Consider the following 15,150-nt stretch of genomic DNA (forward strand, 5'->3'; position numbering starts at 1 on the left):
TAAGAGCAAGGCGCGGATTTGCTTTCACGTCAGCCTTAACATTTAAGTTTACTTCTCATGTAATGCACAAATCTGCCCTGGAATGGAGCTGTGCACTAGCATCCCTAACTTGACCATTTATTTTTTTCATCAAAAGGGGACATCTATTAATTGTCAGTCCCGCCCCAATCCCGCCCTAGCCCCGCCTCAACTCCGCCCTGGCCCCGCCCCCCAATCCCGCCCCCCAATTTCTCCCATTCATTTTCACGTACACATAATATCTTCATATTAATTCATAATGGTAACCTCAAAATTAAAAAAAAATTACAAAGCACACTATATGCAGAGAAAATGTTAATTATCATTTGGGGTTTTCAACGATGTCAAGGCAAATAACTTTAAAATATGCAATGTCACCTCAGTAACTATAGAAAAATAGACAAATATAGTGCAAAATATAGAGAGCAGATATAAATTCTCAAAACTGACAGGTTTTGATCACTAAATTGAAAATAAAATCATTTTTCCTACCTTTGCTGTCTGGTGATTTCATGAGTCTCTGGTTGTGTTTCCTTCTTACTGTGTATCCTTTCTTTCATTTCTTTCTTTCTGCACTCAGGCCCAACAATTGTCCCTTTCTATTTCCTCCCTCCTTCCTTCCTATGTCCTTAGTGCCCCCAGTGTCTCCTTCCCATGTCCATAGTGCCCCCCAGTGCCTCTGTCCTGTGTCCTTAGAGCCCCAGTGCCTCTGTCCTGTGTCCCTAGTGCCCCCCAGTGCCTCCTTCCCATGTCCATAGTACCCCCAGTGCCTCCATCCTGTGTCCTTAGTGCCCCAGTGCCTCCTTCCAATGTGCATAGTGCCCCCAGTGCCTCTGTCCGTAGTGCCCCAGTGCTTCCTTCCCATGTCCATAGTGCCCCCAATGCCTCCTTCCCATGTCCATAGTGCCCCAGTGCCTGTCCTGTGTCCTTAATGTCCCCAGTGCCTTCTTCCCATGTCTCTAGTGCCCTCAATGCCTCCTTCCCATGTCCATAGTGTCCCCAGTACCTGTCCTGTGTCCCTAGTGCCCCCAGTGCCACCTTCCTATGTCTTCTTTTTTTTTTTTCCCTCCCCCCAAAGCCAGCCTGCCTGCCTACTTCCTTCCCTCTCTCCAGTGCCTGATTCAGCCCCCCCCCCCCCCACAGATTGAAAGCTTTTAAAGCATTCCAGATTGCTCTTAGCTCTAGGAGATTGACTTATAGCTTGGTCTCCTAAGTGAACCAGATCCCCTGGGTGTGAAGCCCCAGCGACATGGGCTCCCCCAACCCAGAGTGGATGCATCTATAATCAAAACCTGGGGTGGAGGAATTTGGAATGGGAACCCAGGGGTCAAATCATACACCAGAGAAGCAACTGGTCCAGCTCTGGGGTGACCATGATGATATCCACAAGGTTCCCCGTCGCCTGACGCCACTGAAAAACAAGGGTCCATCAGGCGCTCTGCAAATGGAGGTGAGCCTGGAAAGTGATACATACTGTGGAGGCCATGTTTATCTTGACAACCTCAATATCTGCCAAGTTATGACCTGCTGACTGCACTGAACCTGAGTGGTGATGGCAAAGAGAACATTTGCCTGTGCCTGAGGCAGATTCAGCAGGCTTAAGCTTGCACTACATCTAGCAGGGCTCCAGAGTACTCCAATAATTGATCTGCAAGCAAATTAAATTTGTGATAGTTGATATCGAACCCCAGTGGCATATGAGGGAGGTTGACGCCCGGGGCGCTGAGCACCCCTTCCATTCTTCCCTGCTGCTGTAGCACACCCCCTTTTTGAAATGTTCACTGGCTCGAACAGCATCTTCCACCTGCTACTTGTGCCGTTTTAATTTTTCTTATGATGTCATATCCTGGTCCCGCCCCTCCCCCACCTACCTTCACTACACCACTGACACACCCTAGTAGCTCCAACAATTGAACAGTTCTCTGCACTGAATCTTCCTTTGATGTGCTGTTGGCCAGCCAATCAGTGTAGTGATGCTGCAACTACAACTAGGCGTTTTGGACCCGATTCTGGAAATGGCGCCTGCATCAGCCAGTGGCTGCAAAAATGGCACTGCGTGTCAATCACACGTAGGCACCATTAACCGAATCACGGCTACCGTCAAACATAGGCGCCGGTAATGCAGACTAGGGGTTTGAAGGCAGGGGTTTGAAGGCCTACATGACCGGCACCTATGTTTGGTGGAGAATCACGCCTAGCGGTACCAAAGGTCACTTCCAGCCCAAACCACGCCTACTTTGCCCCCAAGCACCGCTAGGCACCTCTGTAGACGCGATTCCGACACCCTTTTCTGTAGGCACCTGCATGCACCAACATTTTTTTAATGAGTTTTTAATCCGTTTTAAGCAATGCGGTCGATTACTGTGCCGATTAAGGCCAATTAAAACTATTAAGTTAGGCAGGCGGTAGGGTGCGGTTTTTAGAATCAGGCCCTCTGTGAATACTGGGCTGGCAGGACATGCTCTTCAGTAGTTTGCCTCTTTCTTGAACATGTCTTTTCTGTTTCTTCTAGATCTGTTCTACTGTCACCATTACCACTACCTTGGGGACCACAGTAACATAGTAAATATCGGCAGATGTAGACATGCAGGGTCCATCTAGTCCAGGGGTGGGCAACTCTGGTCCTCGAGGGCCAGAATCCAGTCGGGTTTTCAGGATTTCCTCAATGAATATGCATGAGATCTATTTGCACGCACTGCTTTCAATGCATATTCATTGGGGAAATCCTGAAAACCCGACTGGATTCCAGCCCTCGAGGACCGGAGTTGCCCACCCCTGATCTAGTCCATCTCACAGGTAAACTATTTTTATTGTAATCGCATAAAGGTGATATATGTATTATTAGCATATGTCAGTACTGGAACAATTAATGTCTTATGGAAGGTGGACAAGGCTTACGACATCCTGATCATATTTCCTACTATTCAGACTCTTCACAGTCACGCACAAGAAGAAATCAGTCCCCCAACAGAGGCTGTCCAGCATAGGGTTACCAGATGTCCAGGAAAACCCTGGACATGTCCTCTTTCTAGAAGACTGTCTGAGTTTCCTGGACAGACTTTCCAAAACCTGGTAGTTTGGGTTTTGGAAAGCCCCAAGCTCTGGCCGCGTCCGGAGGGCCTTCAACAAGCATGCGTGGATGGCGTCACACGCATCCTCGCATGCTGGAGGCCCTCCAGACATGGCCTGGAGGTCGGGAACAAAAGAGACAAGGCTTTTTGGGAGTGGAGTGGGGCTGGTGGCAGAACAGGGTGGGTTGGAGGCAAAACAAGGCAAGACCAGGAGCAAAATGGGGTAGGTTCCATGCGTCCAGGTTTGTCTTTAAATATGTACTCCAGGAGAACAGGGGATCTACTTTTGGATATACAGGTAGCTTTCTAGGAAACACTTGGCAGAAGAGGTTTATTACATGCACATCAGAACAGATTTCTCCATCGGGGTATGTCCACTAACCAGCTTCAAGTTCTGTGGCCCAGGTTCTATAAAGGATGCTGTGAGGAAGTCTATAGGATGCTACCGCTCCCCCTGCTGGATACTCACTCACATTGTCAGAGCTACCTTAACATATGTAGCTCCTCCCTCAGGGGAAGTGGAATGGGAGGGTCAGGGAAGCAGCTGCTAGGAAATATAAGAGGCAGGGTTAGAGCTGAGTTAAGGAGGCCCAGGGGAGAAGAAGGAAGAAGTGATCCCAATATACACCTTGACTACGACAACTAGATATTCTGTATGGCTGAGGCAAGCCAACTTCTTTTGCTGAATATTAGTGAGCATTGTTCTGAGGTCTGGCTGGAGTCAGATTGTGTTACCTAACTTAGGGTTACCAGATTTCTTTTCAAAGAAAAGAGGATATGAGGCCCCACCCCTTTCTGCCTCCTCATATCCTTTCCCGAGTCTGGGCTATGTCTGGAGGGTCTCCGAGCATGCATGGATGCGACACGATAACATGCTCAGGGGACCTCATGATGGGGCCCCGAGTTTGAGAAACCCGGACAAACTACCAGGGTTTGAAAATCTGTCCAGGCATCCAGACAGTTCTCTAAAAAGAGGACATGTCCTGTTTTCCTTGACATCTGGTAACCCTAACCTGACTGAAGAAAAACTGTTTCAGGACTGTGTTTGGGGCATGGTGGCAGTCACAACCCACAGACTGTGTCTTGGGTCCTGTCAGCCAGAGGTAGGATTACCAGATTTTCCTGAAGGAAAATCCAAACCCATAGCCAAGCCCCCAGGCCTGTCCAGTTCCACCCCCAGCCAGCATCCACGCATGCATGGACGCGACGCAATCATGTCACACGCGCGTGCACTGACATCACTGCGTTGCATGCTCGGATGCCCCTTCCCGACGCGATTTTGACAGGAAGCTTTTCAAAACCTGGAGAAAGCGCCGGGTTTTGAAAAGCCATCCGGACCCCCCGGACAGGTCCTCGAAAAGGAGAGCAAGTCCGGGGAAATCTGAATTAGAGAATGACACGGTGACAAAATTCATCACCGTAACCGCGGGAAACCATCTTCATGTCATTCTTTAAAGAGAGAGGGAGAATCAGAGTATGAATGGCCACAATCATTGCCCCGCAAGCTTTGCTTTGAAGAATGCTGGTGTAGAAGGACCGAGGTTGAAATAGACACTACAGAATGACAGTCTCTGGTATCCAGAGCAGATATTGTGATGTCATCATGCCTCATTCCACCAGTGCCTAAGAACCAATCACATCAGTGATGTCACAATGGCTTCATTATCCTTGGCTCACATAAGAATCAGAGTATGAATGGCCACAACCACTGACCCGCAAGCTTTGCTTTGAAGAATGCTAGTGTAGAAGGACTGAGGTTGAAACAGACACTACAGAATGACAGTCTCTGGTATCCAGAGCAGATATTGTGATGTCATAATGCCTCATTCCACCAGTGCCTAAGAGCCAATCACATCAGTGATGTCACAATGGCTTCATTATCCTTGGCTCCCATAAGAATCAGAGTATGAATGGCCACAACCACTGACCCGCAAGCTTTGCTTTGAAGAATGCTGGTGTAGAAGGACCGAGGTTGAAATAGACACTAGAAAATAACATGGGATTATTTCCCGCGGTTATCCGCAGGGACGGGAACGGTGATGAATTTTGTCATCATGTCATTCTCTAATCTGAATGTCTGGTAACCCTAGCTGTAGGCCCATCTCAAGACTTTTGCTCATTGAACAAACAGACTATTCCTTGTCTGCCCGGCCCTGTGAAGTACCAGCAATCGGGGGCTTTTGAGTTAATAATGAGTTTTGCTTTACTACCTATGAATGCGTCTGGCTGTATTTGCACAGTCCTGCACCCAGCCCTTGCTCGCGCTATTACAAATGCCCAAAGTTAGGTGCCTAAGTCTTTGCACCTCATAAGTTTAATTGGCTCAATAACTGGCTTAAATTAAAATGAATTGCCTAGTCCAAGGCGCTTACTGGAAAATGGGCACGACTGAGGGCACATCGTGGGCGGTTCTTGGGCGTGCTTTCCATATAGGTCCTTAAATTGGGCTTAGGAGCCAGTATATAGGCCAGTGTATCAAGGTGCGCTACGGGGGTTAGCGCGTCAGACATTTCATCACACGCTAACCCCCGCGGCAAGCCAAAATACTAACGCCTTGTCAACGGAGGCGTTAGCGGCTAGCGCAGCAGGCGGTTTAACGCGCGGTATTCCGCGGGTTAAACTCCTACCGCGCCTTGATAAAAGGACCCCTGTGTGCCCCCTGAGATTTCAGGTGTGCCGCTGCACACTGGGGAGGAGAAGAGGCGTCGGCACCAGCTGACTGCCTACAGGACGTGCCTCTCACAGTGAGAGGCACGTCCTGTAGGCAATCAGCCAGCGCCAGCGTCTCTCCTTCTTTCCTGCTGGCACCCCCCCCCCCCATTGGCATCTCAGGGCCCGTCTGGAGAGCCTTCATGCATGTGTGGACATCGACGTGATCAAGCATGCGGGTGACATCATCACGGCGATGCCCGTGCACTTCTGGAGGCTTCGAGCCGCAGCCACTACCTTTAGTGGGCCGTGGCTCGAGAAAGTTTGTGGGACGCTGATTTAGGCTAAGAGAACCCTGGAGTCCTAAGGCGTGATTCTATAAACGGTGTCTAACTGAAAATTGACAGCTACTGTGCACTGCATTACTCGGTGCCATTTATGGAATCGGGGCCTGTGGGTTCAGGGAAGTTTGATTTCTGGCATTTACATTAGGACCTCAGGTATTAACGGTTGCACAAAACAGTCTCTAAATCATTCTCTGTTGGTTCAAGATTTATAAGCAGCTGAATGGAGGTCACCTTCAGAGTGCCATGCTCCTCATAACACAAAACGACCACTTTGTCCAGCGCTGAAGCCCAACAAAACCTGTCAGGGGACCGAAACTTTTTGGATTAGTATAACCCCTGATGCTAAGTTCCTGTGCATAGTTTGGAATCTAACATGAGCTTACCTCTCTTTTTATGGGCCAGCAAACTATGTGAAAAATGTTAGAATAAGAAATTTAAGGCTTATTTTGACTCCTCATTGCTCCTGATCTATATTTTGGCCATAACTGAACCAGTAGACATGGCCCATAACGTACATTTAGGATTTGCAATAGGAGGCTTTGCAGCCAACTGGAAGCAAAGATATAGAAACATGATGGCAGATAAAGGCCAAATAGCCCATCTAGTAACCATTCTCTTTTCCTCTCTCTAAGAAATCCCATGTGCCTAGCCCAGGCTTTCTAGAAATCAGACACAGTCTCTGTCTCCACCATCTCTTCCAAGAGACTGTTCCATGCATCTACCACCCATTCTGAAAAAAATATTTCCTTAGATTACTCCTGAGTCTATCACCTCTTAATTTCATCCTATGCCCTCTCATTCCAGAGCTTCTTTTCAAATGAAAGAGACTCGAATTATGCAAATGTATATCACGTAGGTATTTAAACGTCTCTATCCTATCTCCCCTCCCACCTTTCCTCCATAGTATACAGATCGAGATCTTTGTCTGTCCCCATACACCTTATGATGAAGACCACACACCATTTTAGTAGCCTTCCTCTGGACCGACTCCATCCTTTTTATATCTTTTTGAAGGTGCGGCCTCCAGAATTGTACACAATAGTCTAAATGAGGTCTCACCGGAGTCTTATACAAGTCTTATATCAATACCTCCTTTTTCCTACAGGCCATATCTCTCTCTATTGCAACCTAGCATCCGTCTAGCTTTCACCATCACCTTTTCAACTAATTTTGGTGCTACTATTCTATAAACGGCGCCTAACTGAATAGTGACAGGCGCTATGCACCGCATTTCTCGGCGCCTATCTTTAAGGCGATGTTTATGGAATCAGGGCCTTAATGCAAACAAATACAGTACCTTGGCATCAAAATTCATCCGATTGATGAATCAACAGCACCAGTAACTCAACAAGGGAAGATGAGGATTATAAGGCGAAGCTATGTACTAAGACAGAGCTCGGAAAACAGCAGACTAGAAGGCGCCTAATTTTTTAAGATGAGTTTTCAATTGGTTTTTAATGGAATGACCAATTATTGTGCCACTTAAAACCAATTAAAACACTTAAGTTAGGTGTCAACAGGCGTGAACTAGGTCAGTGGCACAGCAAGGGTCAGAGGTGCCCGGGATGGTGGTGCCCCTCCCCCGCCCTCGTCTACGCCCCATGCTCCTTCCCTGAAACCCCTCCCCGGCCACACGCTACCTTTCTCCGTACCTCTAGTTGTTCACCGCTGCGAACGACGAGAACTTCAACGCGCTCCTTGCGTCCCCGTCATCTCTCCCGCTGACGTCACTTCCTGTGTGCGGGCCCCCCCCCCCGTAAGTGACATCAGCGGGAGAGATGACGCAGTCACGAGGAGCATGTTAAAGCTGCGGCGGTGAACGAGAGGTATGGGGAAAGGGAAGGGGGCGCACGCGTGGTGAGGAGAGGAGTGGGAAGAGGCAGGACGGAGAGGAGGAGGGATGCCGGTGCCCCCCAGGGCGCCCAGGGCGGAACCCTCCTCCCTTACAACGCCACTGCTACCGGTGCCTAACTTTCGGCAACTTTTTTTTCAGAATCTGGCCCCTGGTGCGCAAACAGTGGTGAACTAAAGTCAGACATGTGAATCAGTCCTGGCTGTCACAGCTACTGCAGCGTATAATAACATAGTAGATGATGGCAGATAAAAACCTGAACGGTCCATCTAGCCTGCCCAACCTGATTCAATCTAAAAATTTGTTCAAGGTTTTTTCTTTTTTTTCTTCTTCTTCTTAGCTATTTCTGGGCAAGAATCGAAAGCTCTGCCTGCTACTGTGCCTAGCTTCCCACTACTGAAGCCCAAGCTCACTCCAGCCCATCCTCCACCCTCCCAGCCATTGAAGCCCTCCCCGGCCCATCCTCCACCAAACGGCCATATACGGACAACAGTCCGTGCAAGTCTGCCCAGTACTGGCTTTAGTACTTCAGTATTTACTATTATTTTCTGACTTTAGATCCTCTGTGTTCATCTGACGCTTTTTTGAACTCCGTCACCGTTTGCCTCGCCACCACCTCTCTTCGGGAGCGCATTCCAGGCATCCACCACCCTATGCGTAAAGAAGAATTTTCTAACATTGCTCTTGAGTCTCCCACCCCCTCCGCCTCAAATTATGTCCTCTGGTTTTACCATTTTCCTTTTTCTGCTCAATTAGTAATATTTTATTTCTTATTTATTTTAAAACATTTATATACTGTTTAAAACTAAGCAATTTACATACATAATATCAAAATAAACGTGTGATAAAATAAACATGCAAACAGTCCTCAGAAAGATACTATAATATCTCACTTCCGTCTAAATGCAGCCTGCCTTCGTTGCCAGGCTCCGGAAGCAAGCTTGGGACACATGTTTTGGACTTGTCCTAAGGTACAGCTTTTTTGGACTGCTATCTTTGCTTTTGTGGAGAATCTTTGGCATGTCACCATTCGCAGCTCACCTTTGCTCTTGTTTTTTGACTGTTCCTCACTACTTTCCACGTTCCAAAGGAGTTGCAGCTTTCCTTAAGTGGTCTATCCTGATTGCTCTGAAATGCATCCTGCTGAAATGGCTTGAGGCTGAAGCTCCGGATTATTCCCTCTGGAGAAGCCGCATGATTTCTCTTCTGATGTGGGAGCGGAGAGATGTGACTGATTTGTCTTCTCGCCAGGGACGCCTTTTCCAGACCACTTGGGAACCTTTTTGGTCTACTTTGACCCCTCTGGCTCGTAGCCGGATACTTAATTGATGCTTCTTGTTTGTACTTATCCTTTTGTTTAGTTTAGTGTTTTACTTTCTTTTCTAATTCTTTGCTACTACGTATTTGGAAGGAGGACCCAGGGGTGGGAATGGGGGTGGGAGGGGGGTTGTTTTGGTTGGGGTTTGGGGGGGGGGGAGGTTCTTTTGGGGGCATTTCATACTCTCTTGAGCTGGTTTTGTACTTTGTGGTGTTGCCCTGTTGTTTTCTTGATTGCTCAATAAAAATATATTTGACATAATTTGGATACTAAAGATCGTGGATAGTTCATCAACTTTACTAGAAGTAGCTAGAAAAAGGCATGCTGGAGCGGGAGACTCGCCGACTTCGGCACCCAAGTGGTCAGTGCGGTCCTCTTCTCTGTCTCCGTCTGTCTCCTTCGCTCCTAGCTTTGACAGCGTCGGCCTGTTCGGTGCTTGCCCATCCTGATTGTGTGAACTTCTGCACTAAAGTCTCGACATCCATCAGCTCAACTTGCCTCCGGGGTTTTACACCAGAGTCGCGGGATCCATACGATGTGGGGATCGTAGTGGCAGCAGGGCGTGAGCTCCCTGTCAACCTCAGCTCCTGCGGCACTGACACGCACAGAGATCGGCACCAGATGGTTTTCTTCAGAGGAGGAAAACTGATACTACCGCAGACTTCATCTGCAGTCATTCAAGGTAGCAGCTGGAGCACAGGCAGTGAGACATAATGACTGTAAGGAGGAGACCATCACATTGGAAGAGACAAGACTTCCTGGGACTATCAACCTTATTAACTATCAAACTATCAACTATTTCATTCTCTTCTCTCCTCTATATTCCATAATACTTAACTCAATACATTCCTGTTAGAATGTTTTCTTTCTTATTTTCTCCTTTTTCTGAACTCTTCACTTCTTTACTAATCTCTAGGCACCTTAGTTAGATTGTGAGCCTTCGGGACAGTGAGGGGATTTCAAAAGTGCCTTTCTTGCTCATAATTTTTAATGTATATTTTCTGTAACCGCTTTGAACCTAACGGATGTAGCGGTATAAAAGAAATAAATTACATTACATTACATCTACAAATAACTGCGTCTTGAGTCGTTTTTCTAAACCCGCCCTTTTCACAGCAATTTCGTGTCTGACCCACCACGGTGTTCCATAACTTTAACTCCTGCACAAAAGAAAGTCATTTTACCAGTCTCAACAAGTTTTGGATTCACAGACCGTCCTCAGTAAAGCTAAATTCTCAGAACGTAAAGATCTACTACTGTTAATTACTTCTGCAGCGCTACACTAATTGCAGTCTGCATGAGCGCCAGAGTGAGGGTTGCTAGATCCTCAAAAGACACCACATGTAATGTAAAGAGTGCAAAAAGAGATCACGAGAGAGGAAACCTGTTTAATTAAAGTTATATCCGCATTCAGTTTAAAACCCGGCTTGGCAACAACATCCCTTGTGCAATTTATCAGTCTTTCAACTGATGAAATCTATACGCATGGTTTGAGTCTGTGACTCCAATGTGCCTCAGATATGGAGGGGTTTAATTTCAATCTGTGCTGACGTAGCCCATATGAGGCAGCTTCCGAGGAGCTATTAAACTCATATCAGATCCGAATGTCATCTGCAAAAATGTACCAGCTGCCCTTTCTGAATTGGGAGGAGTGTTTTGCCTGGCTGAGGCATTCATTCTTGGGTGACGTTGTCTTATGCACTGTCTATTGTCCATGCTCTTGTTCCTGCTGTTTGCTCTGGTTTATGGCCCACTTGTTCGTATAGGTTGTATAGTTTCCTGTGCCTTACTGTTGTCTTTGTGGAAATATGTGCTTCTTTATGCGCCAATAAAGATACTTTAGTGTAAATATTTTTTTATTGTTGTACAACAAACAAACAAGCACAGTCCGAGAAAACAAAAAGTACAATAGGTAGGTATGATTTTTTCCCCCCAACCCGTCCCCCCATTCATGTGCCCCATGCCCCATCCACCCCCCCAACAAGCCATACCCAAGCCCCAAACCCCAAGCCATACCCAAGCTCCTGTACAAAAGTAAGGAAGTTCTTCTTCACCCAGAGACTGGTAGAAAACTGGAACGCTCTACCAGGGGCTGTTATAGGGGAAAACACCCTCCAGGGATTCAAGACAAAGTTAGACAAGTTCCTGCTGAACCAGAACATAAGCAGGTAAGGCTAGACTCAGTTAGGGCACTGGTCAGATATAACCATGATGTACTGTATGCTGAGCAAGCGCCTAACAGTCACTGACCCACACCATCCCCTCCCCCCACATAAACCAATCGCTTATGAACTCACACCACAGCAGCCACACCAACCATCCATACCCTTCCATACAACATATCAATCACCCAGGGGAATATCTGAGGACAAGCAGAGCCTAAACTTAAAATGAATTTAAGACCAAATTTCTGGCCCTAGGGGAGAGCGATTGAATGTAGGAGTCCCATATCCGCAAAAAAAAAACTTTTTTCCCGCTTGAGAGACAAACGGGCATGTCGTTGCTCCAAAAGCATCAAATTATGAAAGCGGTTCCTCCAAGCCCAATACACAGGTGCGGTCGGTTGTATCCAAACACTGAGTATGATTTTCTTACCCAAAACAGCAACCTTCCAAATCAACAACCGATATCCCCGAGCAGACACCCGGAATGATTCATACCGGTCCAAAAGCATGTCCACGGGTGACATCGGGATAGATTGTCCAAAAAGTGAAGTTCCAAAAAGTGAAGTACAGCCCTCCAAAAAATTTTCACTCAAGGGCAACCCCAAAAAGCATATATAAATAAATTACAACTCTGTTAACATTTAGGGCAGGTCGGGTACGAAATATCCCCTGCTTTGTACACCTGTTCCTGGGAAAAGTATGCTCGATAAACCAGCCTGAATTGGCATTCCCTAAGTTCAACGCTAATAGATATAGAGGAGATACGATTGATGAGGGAAGAAAAATCCAAGGACTCGACAGATATACCCAGATCTCTCCCCCATCGATGTCCCAAAGCCTCATATGATTTTACGGGATAGAGACCTTGTAAAGCGCCATGCAACACAGACACCGTCAGGCCACTATCCTGAAACTGAGCAAAAAAGAGACAAAGTTGGTATCCCAGACGAAACCGCAGGCCAGGTCAAGCCAAGGACCGCACATAATGTTGAATTTGTTTATACTCAAATACCAATAAAGAGACTTAAAAAAACCCTAATAGATACCCCAATTTGTATTAAATGTAATAAAGATCCTGGCACATTATCTCATGCTTTTTGGTTGTGTCCTTTGATCAACTCATTTTGGTCTGCCATCCTATTATTTTTGGGTTCTTTATGGGGTAATTCAATAGTGGGTTGTCCTAGGGGAATAATTTTTGGTAAAGCATCAGCTTGTGGGGTTTTTGGCCAGCTAAAATGTCTTTTATTTCAGAAAGCCTGTATGATTGGGCATAAATGTATTATGCAATTTTGGTTGCAGAAAGAATCTCCATGTTTTTGGCATTGGAGGAATCAATTACATCGCTTATTTTTATTTGAGAGTTGGGAGGTTCGAGGTTCGCCTAAAAAAACTCGTCTTTTTATGGAGGTTTGGGATCCTTATATTCAGAATCTTTCACCAAAAATACAAAGTTTGGTTATCAATGATTTATTATGAAAATTAGGTTTACTAATTACATTCCAGTTATTTATTTATTTTAATTCTTTATTTTTGTCAACTTTCATCCAGGGTGAGGGATTTCATTTAGGGGAAGATAGTGGGTAGGGGATGGAATTAAGGGAGGTGCAGATAAGATTGAATTAATTCATATGGAAATTAAAATTTGAAAGAATGATTTAAATTTGTATGAAATATTATTGTGATTCTTATTGTATTGAATGCATTTTTGTATTATCCTATTGTACTGATTATTTGATTCTTTCAATAAAAATTGTTATACATAAAAAAAACCTAAAAAAAAAAAGACGTAACAGCTAAAGTTAAGCTTTGGATCATGGGGAAATATAAATGTTAAATAGTTTAGATGTCAAAACCAAGGTCTATTTAGTTGAAACTCCTACCCTACGAATTAGCAAGGCAGGATTTGAAGCAGGCTAGGAGAGAGATGCAAAACCCTCTATTCAACAAACATTGAAAAGCTGTCCTCACAATGATAATACGCAACTGGAAGAGTTATGATCGACTTAATTATACTTTCTGGTGGGCAAACTTATGTTCTAGCTACAAATACGAAAGAATGAATGCTGAAATTTTAGGATATAGTAGTGTATTTGAAAGGGTGTGGAGCTCATTGACATCATTTATTGAGTCACAATAGCTGTCATGTACCTTTTATTTTTATCTGACCTCCTTACGCATCCAGGGTGGGAGGGGGGGGGGAGTTGGGAAAACATTATAATTATTATTTATTATATCTATTTTATTGGAATTATACATGTGGTTTTATTTTCATTAGTTAAGGGGAGGGGTGTGTGAAAATGTTTGTTTTGAAATATTTGTATATTTAAAGTGCTTTTGTTTGATTTGATTATGTTTAAATTCACTGTATTACACTGTTAATAATTGAAAACTAATAAAGATTTATTAAAAAAAAAAAAAAAAGCTGCCCTCACATTGAGAAAAGGATTAGAGTTAAGTATTTATCTGCTCTCCATCTCACTGTATTAATTAATGCCAACAGGGCAATTTTGGCACTAAATACCTAATGAAAGCAGGACATTTGTTTAATCAAGATTCTGGTAGTATTTTTCCAAAATATTCAGCTAGGAATGACAAATTATAGACCGGTCTATAATTTGAAACTATGGGTGGATATAGATTTTCTTTTTCAGCAACAATCTAACATCTCCTTTTTTTTTTTTTTTAGCAGGCTTGGTGCTTGTCCACGTAGCAAGAAGGCATTGATTGAGGAAATAGCGCCAAACTAAGCCTCTGGGATATAACCAAGGATGATGGAATTGAGTCTAGCATTGAAGTGGTTAGAGAAGCAGCTTGAAGAATTTTCTCACCTAGCCCTATCCACCCACATATCCCAAGTAGTCTCTACCTCCTTCTACTACCTCCGCCAACTGAAAAGGATCACACCCTATGACCTAGCCCAACTCCTCTACACATATGTCCTCTCCAGAATGGATTACTGCAACTCCCTATTTAATGGAATAACCAAAAAAGATCTCAAGCGCCTCCAACGGGTCCAAAATGCAGCTATCCGCCTCCTACACAGCCTCAACTACCATGATCCCATCTCCCCAGCACTCCGCGCTGAACACTGGCTCCCAATTAGCCAACGCTGTGCATTCAAGGCCCTGGCAATAGCACACAAAAGAATTTATGCCACCACCCCCTCCTACATAAAATCCAAGCTACCCATCTATATCCCCACCCGCACCCTCCGCTCAGAAACGGAGATATGTCTATGCATTCCCCCCGGAAGGTCCCTCCTCTCAGAAACCGCCCGCAAACGCTCCTACAGCCACTTCATTCCCCAACTCTGGAACCAACTCCCCCCTCAACTCAGACTACAGAACTCACTAATGACATTCCGGAAAATGGTAAAGACCCTCCTTTTCAACTAAAGGTCACCCTCAGTCTACACCCAACCCCTTAAACCCCACCTCTACCCTTCTTTCTCCATTCTAATCTTCTGCCTAAATTTCTGTATAGTCCACTCTCAGCCTATACTCAAATAACTTGTATCTAAACTAAACTACTTATATTTAAACTACTGTTCTTAATTTGCTGTATAGTCCCTATATTTACACTGCTGCATAGTCTCGTATGTCCAAGTATTTAAATCTACTGTATAATCTTGCATGTCCAATTCACTCTATTGTGAATGTTTACTTGTAAACCATTCTGAGCTACTGGGAGGACGAGATAAAAATCTAAATAAATAAATAACAGTGAG

The sequence above is a fragment of the Geotrypetes seraphini genome, chromosome 7 (assembly GCF_902459505.1).
Source record: "Geotrypetes seraphini chromosome 7, aGeoSer1.1, whole genome shotgun sequence".
Lineage (NCBI taxonomy): Eukaryota > Metazoa > Chordata > Amphibia > Gymnophiona > Dermophiidae > Geotrypetes > Geotrypetes seraphini.